The sequence below is a fragment of the Aulonocara stuartgranti genome (genome assembly GCF_965226115.1).
Source record: "Aulonocara stuartgranti genome assembly, chromosome: 4".
In the NCBI taxonomy this organism is placed as follows: Eukaryota; Metazoa; Chordata; class Actinopteri; order Cichliformes; family Cichlidae; genus Aulonocara; species Aulonocara stuartgranti.
This window is the reverse complement of record NC_138942.1, coordinates 37,947,244-37,960,420: the sequence shown is the minus strand read 5'-3', so window position 1 is coordinate 37,960,420 and position 13,177 is coordinate 37,947,244. Positions and strand designations below refer to the sequence as shown.

At 41.8% G+C, this 13,177-nt stretch overlaps 1 protein-coding gene across 3 annotated transcripts in view; it reads left to right on the top strand.

Moving 5' to 3' along the window:
- The window catches only part of LOC309704953 (junction plakoglobin-like), a 116,021-nt gene that overhangs the window by 25,736 nt on the left and 77,108 nt on the right, over window positions 1–13,177 (top strand). For 2 of the 3 annotated variants that reach the window (XM_082530477.1, XM_082530475.1), the window contains exon 2: window positions 4,047–4,216. The exons of the other annotated variant lie outside the window; for it this stretch is intronic. The gene's annotated coding sequence lies outside the window, so the exon portion shown is untranslated. The remainder of the gene's footprint in view (window positions 1–4,046; window positions 4,217–13,177) is intronic. 3 annotated transcript variants of the gene reach the window in all.

Genomic DNA, 13,177 nt, shown 5'->3' with positions numbered 1-13,177 from the left:
TTTTTTAGTCAGCCTCGGCCGTGACAGGATGGAAGCCACTGACACGAAGACAAGAAAGCTCCTTACCATGCATGGAGGGTTTCACCCCAAGTCCAGCAGCCTCGGACTGTATGGTAACTGGAAGGAGGAAGCAGAGGACTACTGAGTGTCATAACCACTATGTAGGATGAAACAATAAGATCCCCAAGTACAGTAGTTTAATCTACGAATAATACATTTTTGGAATTGGTCTTTATTTTTTAAAAGCCATATGTGTTTGGATTTTTTATAAGCATTCAAACTGAACATTTTACTTCTTTGCGTCTTTAAATTAAAAGAAATTGGTACTTTTTGCGAGGTTGGTGGGGGTATATTATCATGGAGTTTCAGCCTTGTTCAGATTAAGTTTGAGAGTATTTTGACACCTGCCATGTTTGGTCTGTTTAAATCATACTTTGTTTTGTTTTACCCATTGTTGTGTTTGTTTTGGTCACCATCCATGTGTGATTATTGTTTTCACATCTGCACATAGACCTTCTGGAGGAGGTGGTCATGGCATGGTTCCAAATGATCTCCAGAGCAGTTCATTTATGGTGTGAGCGTAAGCCAACCCTGTTCACTCTTATCCCTCTTGTTATCTCCTCATGCTCTTACTTCTCACTGCTCTGGTTGTTTACTCTCCTTTTTCTTTCTACTCATTGTTAATTATACCCGCCATCTTTGATTCTTGTCTTCCCTACATTCTCCACCAGCACTCCTGGTGCTGAAAATCACACATAAAATCAATGTGTGTTTTAGATTCAGTTTATATTGTTAGCCCTTGACATTGTTTCAGAAGCTAATGATATGTTTTCCCTGGTAAAAAGCCAGACTTAGTTTCCACAGTATTTGATTTTGTATTAGCTAAAAGTCAACTGAAAAACAAAATTTAGAGATAAACAAAAACCAACACCTCAATGATCCTAGGACCTTGAAAAGAAAGGCAACTGGACTTCAAGTTACTTGAAGATGTTTCACCTCTCATCCGAGAAGCTTCTTCTGTTCAATTTATTTACTTTATTTTATTTAGAAAGAGGGGCAATACATGCTAATGAACATTTTAACAAATGTAAATATCCCAGATTATAGTCTTGGACTAATTTCCACCTGCAGACACTCTGGCAGGTTGGTGTTACACACAAGTTAGTAAAAACATACAGAGACACTATTTAGTCATGTGACAAGGACAAAAACAGTGATCACACTGTACTAGAACAAACAATAACACGAAGCGTGGACACAGAGGACAATATAAATAACAATAACCAAATACTGGAGATTCCCAGATATTTAGTGGGAGCAGCAATGGGATTTGTCCCTTAAGACGGCCCTTGACATACAAGGTGTGAAAAAGGTTGTTGTCATTATCAGCAAAGCTTTCCGGTGAAGCCATTGTGAGACTTGCCTCTCTCTATCATGTGATCTATTGAGATCAACTGACACAAGCTGTGAGTGGGCGTTCAGGCGCCTGGGGAAAGATCTCAAAACTAGATTGTAGGTGGCAGACAGTTGGTGTCATAAACCGCCCCTTCTATTCAAGAATGATCGTTCACAGTAGACAGAAGTAGGCTTCTGTCACTCTTCTTTCATGCTATCTAAAATGAGAACAATGGTGTCCTCAAAAGAGTGACCTTGTGCATCTGAGTCTTGTCCCGTCGAGGTGGCTCTTCTACTACGTTGTTTAGTTTGTTTTTTGGAGTTTTGGGATAAACCAGTGTGTAGCTAGGCTTGGAGTGCACTGGGATGTCATGCTTGGAGAATATTTGCCCGAGTTTCTCTGAAAAAACTTGCCCCATAAGGGATGACAGTGTTGTTTCGTTTGCCATTCTGTTTCTACTTAATTGGTGTCTCAGCTTCTTTACTGTGCATCTTTGCTAATTTGATGGAAGCCTAATTGGGATAAACATGCTTTAAGAGCTTTCTTTATGTGTTTGTTCCTTTTCCTTCCCTTCTGGATTAGAAGGAACATTTCTACCCAGTGTTGCAGATTCCTGATTACTCCACGTTCCAGAGGGTGGTTGGAAGCAAAGAGATGGTATTGGTCTGTGTATGTGGGCTTCCAGTAAACTTCACTGTTGAGGTTTCCATTTTCCTCAATGTGCACAGCACAGTCCAGAAACGGCAAACTATTATCCTTTGTATTTTCCCTGGTGAACTTTGTTTCTATCCACTGAGTTGATGTGAACAGTGAAAGCTTATATTTCTTTGGTTTTGATTTGGCCCAGGTGTTATTAACATATCTGTACCAGTGAATAGGTTCTCTCTTTGAAAGAGCCAAGAGCTTTAGTTTCCACTTTCACATTGGGAAGCCCATGGCACATCTATGTTTTTGTCTGTAGAAACCCTCATTGGGTATAGGATTGGGCCTATAGGATTTTGGAGTTAGAGTTAGAGGTACATGGGAGGCCAAGCGGAATGCAACTCGGACAGTGGCTCAAAAAAAACTTTGATGTGGGATGAGTTCGGTGGGGCCATGGAAAAAGACTTTTAACTGCTTCAAGGTGATTCCAGAAAACAATCAATTCAATTCAATTTTATTTATATAGCGCCAAATCACAACAAAAGACGCCTCAAGGCGCTTCATAGATACAGAGAAAAACCCAACAATCATATGACCCCCTATGAACAAGCACTTTGGCAACAGTGGGAAGGAAAAACTCCCTTTTAACAGGAAGAAACCTCCAGCAGAACCAGGCTCAGGGAGGGGCGGGGCCAACTGCTGTGATTGGTTGGGGTGAGAGAAGGACGACAGGATAAAGACATGCTGTGGAAGAGAGACAGAGGTTAATAACAGATATGATTCAATGCAGAGAGGTCTGTTAACACATAGTGAGTGAGAAAGGTGACTGGAAAGGAAAAACTCAATGCATCATGGGAATCCCCCGGCAGCCTACGTCTATTGCAGCATAACTAAGGGAGGATTCAGGGTCACCTGGTCCAGCCCTAACTATATGCTTTAGCAAAAAGGAAAGTTTGAAGCCTAATCTTGAAAGTAGAGATAGTGTCTGTCTCCTGAATCCAAACTGGAAGCTGGTTCCACAGAAGAGGGGCCTGAAAACTGAAGGCTCTGCCTCCCATTCTACTTTTAAATACTCTAGGAACAACAAGCTCCCTCGCACAATGCAATCTGGATTTGCCGCTTATCTGTATTCTAATTTTAATAACTGTACAGTACTCTGCTTTGGTAACTATTGTCCATGATGTAAATATGTAAAAATTGTGTTTCTGTTCTGTTTTATGTGTGGGGTTTTTTTGTTTTTGTTTTTTTTTCTTTTTTGCTGCTGATACAACCAAATTTCCCCTTGTGGGACAATTAAAGGATTATTCTATTCTATTCTATTCTATTCTATTCTATTCTAAGTAAGCCTGCAGTGTGAGAGCTAAGTACTCTAATAGGGTGATAAGGTACTATAAATAAAGATGAATATGCATGGAAAGACATACATTATTCATTGTCTAATAAAACAATAACCATAACCTCAGAGCCAAAATAACAACGGAATAGCTTTGGGACCACTCTGTGAATGTCTTTGACAGGTCCAGCCAGAGCCAAGACTTTATCCCAATTAACCATCTCTGGAGAGCTTTGAAAATTCAGTTCAATTTTATTTATACAGCACCAAATCTCAACTGCAGTTGCCTCAAGGCACTTTATATTGTAAAGTAGACCCTGATATTTAGCTCACCCGCCACCGCTCTCTCCAACCATGTCCACCACATCTCACAGGATGGGCGAGGTGGATGACCCACAGAACCACTGCAGAACCACTGCTGCTGCTTCTGTAACTGTCATCTGGAGACAGGGAACGAGGTTTTTGAGTCATTGCCTATACTGGAGCTAGTGGTCCTTGAGCAGATGATGAGGCTCCTGGTGACTGGAGTGGATTTGGTGTGTTGGAGAGGGCCATGACCTTTTCAGAGGACCACTTAGCAGCATGGTGGCCTGGCACAGAGGAAGAAACATCCGACCCCCACAATCTGGCATAGATGCCTCACACTAACACTCTCCCCACTGTTTTTCTCCTCAGATCTCAGTGGGAACAGGTGTTGCTCCTGACTCACGTGAATTTGTGCAAACATCAGCGCAGGAGAGCTGGAAGTGCACGCAGCCCGAACTCTTCTGCAGGGAGTGTCAGCTCATAGAGGTGGGATCCTTGTGGCCGGCCCAGACTGGAAGGACGTACAAAGTTCTGGTGAGGTGCCAGGGTGTGGTACACAATAGGCTATGGTGGACTCTACCAAACCCTGCTTCAGCCTGGGTTGTTGTTGGGTGGGAATTAGGTGTGTACATAGTGACTTTCACAAATATCCAGTGGTGTTAGGTTAAAATGTATAGAGTTGGGGCAGTGGTTAGCTCCTTTCTTGGTCACCCCTTATTTCTTGGGATGGATTGGGCTGAGTTTAATAAGCTGGTGGGGCAGCGCTTATGACTGGGAACGACTTGTGGTATCTGTGCTGAGGCTGTCCAACACTGCTACCAGGGAGGAGAAATCCACAGGGCATTTTCAGGAGACCCTGCCACTTCCTGTGATTAAATCCAAGGAATATTTTCCATTGGAGCAGTCCTTTGGTGACACTCTACACTCAACGTTGGTTTAAGAAATAAACATTAAGGGTCACATGGTGTGTGCTGAGGCAGAACAGTCCTTTGTGATAATTAGGCACAGGCTAGTATGACACACTGGAGAGAGAAACTGAGTCATTTGTGCTGAAAAGGCATCTCACAGGCAGCTTATTTTAACCTAACGGTCAGCCACATGAGGTCTGATATTATTTGTTGGTGGTACCCCTGTGCAGCAATTTTGCAGGAAGTCTGGCACAGGCACTGTTTCAGATCATCTCCCGAGTTAGCATGCGTAAAAGATATTGACCAGAACACCTTATTCAATACTTGCACATTAAAGGAGCTGCATGAATTACTGGTTCTTTAGGGAATTCAGACTAGCACCTCAGTACTAGTCTGAAAGGCATGGGAATGATTGGGGATGTGGGGATGCAAGAAGCTGTGATTGACAGCCAAGAAGTGGCAGTGTTCTGGTGACAGCCATAGTTAGAGCAACTTTGCCATAAAGCCGAGGGCCACGTCTTTGAAGCTGGGAAGTGAAGTGTGCAAAGCAAAATAAAAAACCTGTGTAAACTGAAACTGCTGTGTCAGACTGTGTATGTTGGACACACACAGTAGCTTTCGTGTTACAATGTTGTTTGACTGAGGAGACAGCTGCTTCTTTCTTGAGAGAGAAACAATGGAGTTTTATATCTGAGAGAAACCGCAAAAGGTAGCTGAAAAGTTCATATGAGTATATTCTATTCATGGAAGGAGGATACAACATAGGACTACCTTTCCATTTAATCACTGGATTGTGGTGAAATGGAAATGGAAAGAGTTTATATTAATCTTTGCTCGTAGTGCCCCATAGAAAGCTTTCCAAAGAGCTCTGGGCCTTTCTCAGAAATTATATCTACTGAAAGTCTGTTACTGAGAAAGACATGTTGGACCAATACATGAGCTCTGGCAACACTTTGCTAGACCCGCCCCTGCACAGTTACCAGCTGTCAGCTGCTTAGAAAAGTATCCTGGTGTTATTTGTCTCTCAGAAACAGTTCATAACTTTAACTCATCCATGTCACCTAAAAGGTAAACCTGTTTCTCCATCACAGCTCTGATGGTTCAGTAAGGACATCTCCTGGTTTCATCTTCATGTTTCCCTCTCACCACATATCCAAACTGACATCATGACCAGCAGCTTTACAGCTGTGGCTCCAGCAAACATCAGCTGATACTAGAAATTAATATTAAATAAATTCTAACAACAGCTGATCAAGCTTAAACGTGCTGCTGTTGTTTAGCGCGACATCCACTGGTTTCCTGTTTCTGGCGCAAAGTGGGCGATAAATAAACAAGAGAGACGATCAGCTGATCATTGATCAGTTTCATGATTGAAGTAGCAACAGGAGAGGCAGGGGGAGAGAATGAGAGAAGAAGAGGCAGCTGTGCAGCAAAGACAGAATAACTCCAGCTTTGTGTCTTTTTCATTGTAGCTAAAGTCCGGGACAAACTGTGTTCCTTTTCACCTCAATACGAAACGCGTAATATTTACTCTGAATACGAGACGATTCTGTCTTTTTACAGGACGGTTGGAAACTCTACTAACTAACCTTGTGAATTAAATAAAGTTCACTATCAGTAACATCATAGCACCCACCCAGCTATATAGAAACTCCGTCATGCTAGCTAGCACGCAGTACGAGTTATTGTAACTGACTGTAAAAAGTCAGCACAACAAAGTCAAAGGAGCTTGTAAAGAAAAACGTTTGGACTTCTGTAAGTTGCTTGAAGACGTTTCACCTTCATCCGAGAAGCTTCTTCAGTTCTAAGGTCAAATGGTGGAGAGTCCCAGATATAAACCTAGTGGGAGTGACCCCCCCAAAGAGGGACAAAAGGACCCCCTGATGATCCTCTAATCGCCTGAGCCAAGGTGGGAAACTGGGTGTGGGTCCCAATCAGCCAGAGTTTTGGGTGAATTCATTGTGAAACCTGGACCCACCTTAATCATGCGAATTCCTGAGATCAGATGGCCCATGGTATGCCCAATGGCCAGTCCAGCTATGGTCGTGCCATCAGTTAACCCTTCGCGTACCAACTGTGGCACGCGTGCCTAGGGTTGCCGACCCCTGGTGTAGACGTTAACTATATTAACAATAATTCACTGTCCAACCTTAAATCCTCTCAGGTCTGTGGCTCAGAGTTTTACTGGCCCATATACATTTTTATTGGCTTGTGAAAAAAGTTGTAATTTTTATATTTTTAAATATCAATGTAATTTAATTGAGACGCCAGGCCCCCCTTTAGACTCACCCCTGTTCACTTATAAAATAGGATGACTGCTGTCAGCCATTACTAAGCTGTATAAGTTAAACATAGTATCAGACGAAGTTAAGAGTTCATCTGCATATTTTAATGCAAGTTCTGGAGACTTGCTGCAGACTTTTTGCTGGTAAAACAAACAGCAGAGTATGGAGCAACTGCAAGGTTTGTTGATCAGGTGCTTTGATGAAGGACTGCCGCTAGCTTTTCCCAGTAATTATTTTAATAGTGATTAAAGGAAAGCGCTGCTGTTTTGAATGCTAGAAACACATTTTCTTTCACTTTCCCTGCACTCACCATCTGAGTAAGGGCTCTGTCTCTTCCTCTTCAGCCCCTACTTGGTACCATTAGTACCTACTTGGATCGACTCGGCATGGTTTGCCACGGCTTTCAGGGTTTTCTATTAGGTCATACTATTATTTTACTCTGGCGCAGTTCCAAGCAGGTATTAAAATGTGAAGTCATCAGACTGCATGCCACCAGTTGGGTACCACAACGGCTGAAGTGGGGCAAATCGAATAGATTGGAAGTGGTATAGTCAAATGGACACAATCTACGGGCACTGACTGGCGAGCATCAGGAGGTAGAGTGGCCCCGACTTGGACACGGCATTTTTAGAAACTATGGTGAAGGACGGTGAGTGCTTCGTGTGTTCAAACATAATAGTACTTGTCGCGTGTTGAGTTCACTTTGAACAAGCCTGGACATTTTTTAATAACGCCATTGTCTACTTGCTGCAATAAAAACTCCATGCTCTGCATGTTGTTTTGTGCTAGCTGTGCATTAACTTCCTCTTCTGAGGGGTCATTGTAAAGCCATATGAGCAACATCTGATGAACACTACTAGTATTAATACGGGTTCATTTTTTCATTTATGTTGTAATGTCATGTCGTGTGTGTCCTTATGCTATGCATGTCTTATGTTTCAGAAATGCTTTCTACATGTGAGGGTTTTTCGTCCACCACCATTAGTCTTGACCTCCCTTGTCTGTGATTCAGTTCTGGTTGACGGCGTCGACAGCTACACCTTTTGGCATGACACAGAAACTGCTCATCGCTGGTAGGACACGATGATAGGTTTCATACTATAGAGAAAGAAGTCCAAACCTGACCTCACAAGTGTTCCCATGGAGATGCAGGCAGATGGAGATGTGTTAAACCAAGATCAGTGGGAACACCACATCCAGCTGCCGCTCAATGAGGCACGGGAGCAGGAAGTTGCCCTGCGAAGGGAGGAAATGGCACAGGCCACAGTCTTCAACCAGGCATTCCTCAGTGTGCTTTGCAGCCTCACACGAGCAATGGATGGCCACTCAAGTTTCACCTCACCCCTAAACTTTCCACATTGGAGATTAAAAAAACAAATTTATACTTTATATAGGTTTGTACCCCTCTGTTCCAGGAGAGTCTTACCAAAAACTTAGCTGTTGCAAATAATAATAATCACTAATTTGTACATATTTTCAAATGTTGCTGCATTTAATAAAGTATTTCAAGCCTATAATGTCTGTGCATCACGGTTTGTTGTATTTAAGCAGTCATTACTAAATGACATTTTTCACCAAACTTTTGTTGCCCAGTAATAAACGCTGTGTCTTTGTCGTGTGATGTCACCACACAAAAATGTGGTGTGTCCATAATTCTGTAAAGTGATTTACACTACAGGAGATTTATCCCACAGCCGGACAACTGTTAGCATTTCTGTGATGTGAAAAATGTAACAGCCCACATGAAAACACAGAATAACCGCAAAAGTAAACAAACTTTATCATTTCTATTTCATTTGGCATCTAACAGCAGTATTCCTGTAAGCACATGACAAGGGGTGAGAATAATATCATTAACTGGAGCACAAGAAGTGAAGCAGAGCGTCTCGTACATGCACGTTTAGCTCCTCCTCTGTACCACCCTGTCCTACAGCTACCACAGGCTCTTGTCCTGCAGTGGCAGGTACATCCCATTGTCATCATCTTCATTCATTGTCTTTGAAAAGCAAGAGGAGATGAACAGATCCAGTAAATGCACTTTTATCTGGTATCGTTTGGTATCGTAATCTGTCTTAATCTATTTCTATTTCAATGTTGTGTTCTGTGTTTTTTTTATTTATTATATGGGGGAAAAGTTCTGTCATCCTTGTGCTGAGAGGTCTGTGGTCATCCACCTGTTTTGTTCTAGTAAACCCAACTTTCAGGAACACCTTTAGAGCTGTTCAGTTTTAGCACCACTGAGAGTCAACAAGTCTGGTCTCAAGTCACTTTATATTGTAAGGTAAAGACCCTACAGTGTTAATTTATGACAAATGTTCACTCAGATTCATCAATGAAGTAAAACTGACTGTATGCATATACAGGATATTTGGATATTAAAGGATATTGTATCATGGGTGAACAGACCAGAATGAAAGCCACATCTTAAGCATTTGACTGAGGCACAACAATCAAAAGGCAATGATTGCAGCTTAAATGTACTCTGGATAATCTTAAATGTGCAAATATTGTTACAGTTTTGTGTTTTTCAGGTGTCCTGTTTGAAGAAAACACTTTAAAGTCACTTTAATACATGCATATTTAAAGAAAAAAGAAAAATGCTCCACCTCCATGTATTAGCTGTTAAGTAATTTTATGATGAGGATGGATGCTGTCATTGTTTTTCAGTATAGTTTTGAAAATTAAAGGATATTTAACATTAAATGTACCAATGTTGTTGTTGTTTACTAAACACGGATTAATTTAAGTTTAAATTTAAAAACTTTTGAACAAATGGTGTACGAGGTTTTCTGTTTGTCTACGCATTTTCCTTTTTGCACTGTACAACACTTTCAGTAAGACAACATCTGTAAATCGACCCCCCCCCCCCCCCCCCCGTCTAATCCATTATTGTAAAGTTAAATGCTATTAAGAAATGATCAGAAAAAAGAGGGTTTTCAAGAATTACTGTTCTGCTCCATTTTATGCCATTCGTCGGAACAAGAGCTAGAGTGTGATTAAAGTGGTGCGTAGGTTCTTTGATTATTTGTCTTGTCATATTTAGACAGTTGAGTCTAATAATAGATTAAATGCTAACTGTCAGCATTTAATAGATTAAATGCTGACAGTTAGTGTAACTCAGGGGGGTTGATTCATTTAAACTAACATAATCATCCTGTTGTAACCAAGTTTTTGTATAGCACGGTAAATTTTTTTGTTGATCAGTTATTATTCATGGATTTACAGGGTCTTAGAAGAGAGAGACCTAATGTTTAATAATCCACATTTCATTGTGTTACTCTTTGGTGCAGATGTGGATGCTGTATTGTTCTTTCTTTGTGATTTTTTTTTATTGGTAATGTTTCAGTTGGGTTTTTTTTGCAGATTTTTGGTGTGTTTTGTGGTGGTTTAGAAGCAGACACAGTCCAAAGGGGATGGGTGTTGGGAACAAAAAACATGCTGTGGAAGAGAGCCAGAGAATAATAATAAGTAATGATTCAATGCAGAGAGGTGTATAAACATATGGTGAGTGAGAAAAGTGACTAAAGAAGTACTACTCAGTGTATCGTGGGAATCCCCAGCAGCCTACACCTATCGCAGCCTAACTAAGAGAGGATTCAGGGTCACCAGCCCTAACTATATGCTTTAGCAAAAGGTTTTAAGCCTAATCTTAAAAGTAGAGAAAGAACGTCACAGCACAGAGTTACAAAGAGAGTTACATGTCTTTGGAATGGGTTGATTCTGTGTTCTGACTTCACTGACCTTTATTAAGTAATTCTTGGTACCAGTTTACGAAAACAGAGAACAGCTTTGGTCAGGTCCTGGCAGACGCATCATGATAGACCTATTTATTTCTTCTAGACTGAACCACTGTAATTCATTATTTTTGGGCTGTCCTAAAAACTTCCTGAAAAGCTTTTACCCCATCTGTTCAAGGATTGGCTTGTGCCACCATTTGTCTGCCACCTAAAAATCCAGTTTTAAGATCCAATCCCAGACACTTGACACAGTGGTTATCAGAGGCATCGTAACATTTCATCACTCATCCATGACACTGGAGAGTACTGAAAAAGTCACTTGGATGAGTAATCAATTGTTTTTTTAAATGTTTCTATATGTTTTGTAAAAGAATTACAAAATGAACTTGTAAATTAATTTATTAATGCAGATTTTATTTCACAATTCATTATTGAGCACAAAAGGCTTTATGTTGACGCGTGTGACTCTTCTGGTCCTCCATAACCAGCAGCCTAGGCCTATTGCTGCACAACTAAGGTCAGCTGATGCAGCCCGAACTATATGCTTTGTCAAAAGTTTTAGGCATGATCTTAAAAGTAGAAAGGGTGTCTGTCTCCTGAAACCTGATTCCACAGAAGAAGGATCTGAAAGCTGAAGGCCCGGCCTCTCATTCTAGTTTCAATCAACTACAATCAACTGAAGGCTTTTCGCAGAGTTTTAGGACAGCCAAAAAATAGTGAATTACAGTACTACAGCCTAGCCCTCCGGTTTTGTGCACCCCCACCCCCCTTACTTTAGTGTTCCCAATCAAAATTGACTGGTCCTTGTTAGCTGCTATTAAATTAGCACAAAAAACACTTTTCACCACCAAATTCTTTATTCAACATTCTTTAGCTGTGAACAATGTCTCAAAGTAGTGTTTAACTTGAATACATAGAATTAGACATAACATAACTGCAGTAAAAATACAAATAGGCACTGAAAATGTATTACAAAATGAACATGTAATGTAAAAAACAAATTAAAGACCAAACTCAACATGAAGCTGTGAGTACAGGACACATTCTGCTTGGCCTCCATTGCCTGTCTCCGAAGTCCCACAGGGTTAACCAAACCCGATAGGATTCCTTCTTCAGCCTGATTGCGCTGTTCACCTCAAGTGTCCAACGTCTGGTTCAGGGGTTACCATCAAGACAGGCAGCTCATTGCAGCAGCTCATTGCAGCAGTTTCCACAATGGAAGTGCTGAATATGCTCCATTCGGACTTAATGTCCCCAGTCTCCCTCAGAATGCTGTCAAAGTTCTGGCAAAGGTTGGAGGCCTCTGTTAGGCATTCCCAGAGTGTCCTCACAATACATTTAGTTGTGCCAGGTTTATCCAGCATTCTCCCTCACCACCTGATCCAACTCACCACCAGGTGGTGATCAGTTGATAGCTCATCCCTCTCTTCACCTGAGTGTCCAGAACAAATTGCTGCAGATCCGATGATACGATTACAAAATCAATAATCAACCTGCAGCCTAGAGTGTCCTGGTGCACTTGTAAATAACCTTATGTTCAAACATGTTGTCTGTTATGGACCAACAGTGGTTTTCACAGTAACAGAACACCCCACAGATCAGGCAAGCCATTCTTCCTAATCTCACCCCTCCAAGTATCACTGTCATTACCCACATGAGCATTGAAGTCTCCCAGAAGGATGACAGAGTCTCCAGGGGGAACACCCTCGAGCACCCCACCTAGGGACTCGAAGAGGGCTGTGCACTATGAAAGTTCATTAAACACATAATTGTAGATGACAGTCATGGTCAGGCACAGGGAACAAATCCTCTTGTCCACTGGGAAAAACTTTAAAATACAGGAAGTGACCAAGGAGAAACTAAGATACCTACCCCAGCCCACCACCTCACACCGAGGGCCACACCAGACTGGGCCAGAGACCAGCCCCTTTACAGGAGACTGGTTCCAGAGCTCAGGCCATGCGTTGAGGTGAGCCCAGCTATATCTAATCAATACTGCTCAACCTCACGCACTATGCTAAGGCTTCTTCCCCATCACAGAGGTGACATTCTGTGTCTCAATTGCAAGCCATGATAGCTAGGCATTGGTCCACAAGGGTCTCTGGCCCTGGCCGCCGCCTGGCACACACTGCAGCCGACCCTATGGGGACTCCTGTGGGTGGTAAGGCCTACAGGAGGGTGGGTCCATGTCTCTTCTTCGTGATGATCTGGCCAGTCCCCATGGACGAAGGCCTAGCCACCAGGTGCTCTCCCTCTGGTATCTTCCCCAGGACTTGAGACACATTTTGTAGACCATCAGCTGGGACTGAACTAGCTAATATTAATTTGCACTAAGTGGCAGGATTGCTTTCTAAATGCTGATAGATTTCAACTTGTGTCTTGACTCTCTGTGCCTCTTGGACCTCTCTACTTCATTTGTTCAATACGTTTTACCTGTGTCATATCTCATGATTACAAATAACTTAATCTTTTGACATCTATGGTACGATTTCTTTGTATGTGTGTATAGGATTGGTCGTTACTGACATCTGGTGAGACTTTCATGTCAATAGCACCTTTACAAATATTAC